The sequence below is a fragment of the Sardina pilchardus genome, chromosome 6 (genome assembly GCF_963854185.1).
Source record: "Sardina pilchardus chromosome 6, fSarPil1.1, whole genome shotgun sequence".
Classification (NCBI taxonomy): domain Eukaryota; kingdom Metazoa; phylum Chordata; class Actinopteri; order Clupeiformes; family Clupeidae; genus Sardina; species Sardina pilchardus.
In genome coordinates, this window is record NC_084999.1 from 18,094,472 (window position 1) to 18,097,193 (window position 2,722).

The 2,722-nt window shown below is 38.4% G+C and overlaps 1 protein-coding gene across 1 annotated transcript in view; it reads right to left on the reverse strand.

Annotated features, from left to right (window-relative positions):
* pear1 (platelet endothelial aggregation receptor 1) overlaps positions 1–2,277 on the reverse strand; it is a 38,480-nt gene extending 36,203 nt beyond the window's left edge. The window contains exon 1 of the mRNA XM_062538823.1: positions 2,043–2,277. The gene's annotated coding sequence lies outside the window, so the exon portion shown is untranslated. The remainder of the gene's footprint in view (positions 1–2,042) is intronic.
* Positions 2,278–2,722: the final 445 nt, after the last annotated feature.

Genomic DNA, 2,722 nt, shown 5'->3' on the forward strand with positions numbered 1-2,722 from the left:
ACCTCACGGCCTGACTCCAGCCGGATCTGCTCTACATTATGTGCGTGGCTGCTGCACACATGTGTTTCAAAGACTTATATAAGCACGTGGCAGGAATATTAAATACTGCCCCTCGTCTGTTAAGTACACCACAGAATAACGTTTTCAGGCTGCTTGCTCCTCAGCCTGGGGCATGAGGTAAAATAGACATTATGCTCTGTTTGCCTAAGATAAAATTCAATGTCACTTTAATGTCCGTGAGTTACATGCCCCCAGAGAACACTTCCCATTTCTTGATGGAAAGAAAATTTGATCAGTACCTATGAGAATATGCAGACTACACACAGAGAACAATAAAGGACCATTCCATGAATATTAAAGATCAGGATCTGTCATAGATCAAAGGTTCAATACATCTTAAAGACAATAGAGAAGTCATCGCAGGATACACATGTGAGCCTTTTCTGGTGGGCACAACACCAAGGTGCGTTTAGGTGAGAACTGCTCACTGTGTGAGTGAAGCACTTAACTTATCCCTTCCTTCCAAGACCACCGCTGTTTTATGTGCTGCCAATGATGAGATCTAATTTCCCAGACAAGTTCATTCACAAGCCTACCCTACTGACATACATAATTGTGTGGCTTGACAGAGCCAAAAATATTTCAAAAGAACTGAAAAGTGTTAGCAGCACACCCAAAAGCACCATTCATGACTCGGCTTAGGAAGGCCCACCTTTTAGAGCTTTTTAAGCAGTCCATTATCAGTTCCCCTTAAAAGCATTTTACCACTCAGGTTAACACGTAAAAACAATCTGGCTGTGCACCGAGTACCTCATAAAAAAGAACATATGAACCAAAACAATTTGAGTTCTATTTTTTAACTCAAGAGTCTTTGATATTGATATTACAAATCTGTTCCCTTGGAATTATAAGGTTCTGCAATAGTAGAGTTGTAGTTCTGAGATGTTGAGCTTCAAAGTTTTAGAATTCCATAGAGTTATATTGATAAGTGGAACAAGTCCTTTAGATATAATGTCCAAAAATGCATACAACTTCAATAAACACTTCACCTCACCTCACAAAGTTTTCATAGAATAAATGTTAATAACAAAATGTCACATATAACCTTATAATTCTAAGAGGACAAATTGTGAAACATTTTTTTTAAAACAAAAACACTTTTAAAGGCATTAAAACCTGATGTAGGCCTACAAAGCTTTCCTCTCTCCTAACATACAATCAGCCAGAGAGTTCCACAATGTCTTTCTGATGTTTGTCTGAAGGTTGACCAACTCTAAAACTGCAAATGCTCACTGTGACAAACTAGTTTAATTCAAGATTTTAGAACAAACAGGAATGACAGTGACTCACTCAGAAAGCTGTCACATGGTTAAAACGCATTGTCACTTTCCTGCCACAATGCATGTCTAATCTACTAAATATGTTGGCCCTCCTAACACCTGAAGGTCAGTTAATTTGCCGTGAAAATAACTTAACAATATATCAAGATGACGCGGAGACTATCCATCCCTGATGCACAACAATAGGCCAACGTCCACCAATGCTCTGTCACTCCAATAAATTGAATGCCGCCCAAGACACTCAAATTGATGGCTGATTGATTGGAATGTAGGCACATCCACACTTTGACATCGGTCATCACTTAATGACATCTCTTTTAAGGAGCTTACTGTGCGCTATGTGAATATGGTACACAGATATGAAATATAAATCACCTCATGACACGAGGATGCTTCATGCCAGAATTGTTCAGAGAAATATGACACTATTTTATTTAGGATTTACATCTAATTTTAAAGCTAAAAAATAAAAGCAAAAAAGTGTAGGCTATACTGAGGGACATCTGTATGCACAATGTCTCGGAAAAGTTAAGTGCTGTCATATTTATGATAAAAAGTCTAACTATGGTTATCATTCCAAGAAGAAGAAGAAGAAGCAAGAAGAACTAGAAGAAGATGATTATGATGATGATGATTGTGATGATGAAGAAGAATAGAATAGGAATAATTTTTGGAATCATAGTACCAAAAAAAGTCCCTTACCTCCTCAATGAGCATCTGCTTCACAAGAGATTACTCTCCGTATTGTATTCTATTGTTTCCGTCACTCCGATGCAATTTACAGAACGACTTCAGTCTTCACAGTTCCTGTTGCGCGCGACTTATAGCAATGAATAAACACAATCCAAAGAAATTCAGAACGTCATTATCAAAAATGAACATACTAAGGCTTAGAGAAGCCTTTCACGAATAGGCTTTCCAAGTTTGGCAGCGCTCTCCCAGTTCCAAGGGGGAGTGAAACTGTGACAGGAAAGATGTTGGGGTAGAACGCCTCCTCCACTTCGCCTGGAAGTTTTCTCCGTTTTCCCCTCCTCAGACTTCCTTCGGTTGTGTTAGCCTTGATAAACACAAATGAACCCACTTTTAAATAGCCTAGCCTATGGGTGAAAGTGATAGAGAACCTTTCCCCTTGTATTGTTAAGAATAACTAGCCTATTAAATAAAAAATAAGCAGTCTAATTAATTGCATTCATTCGCGGCAAACTAAAAGCAAGCAAACAAACAAACACAAATAGCCTACAAAACACTTTGCTTTCATTTTCTCTGCTGATGTCAACATCACTGAGTAGATAATAATTGTAGGCTATGCTTATTTTTGCGCAGGCCAACAAGACCAAGGACTTATAGGACACAAGGCTATAGTCATTGCATTCTCATTCAAA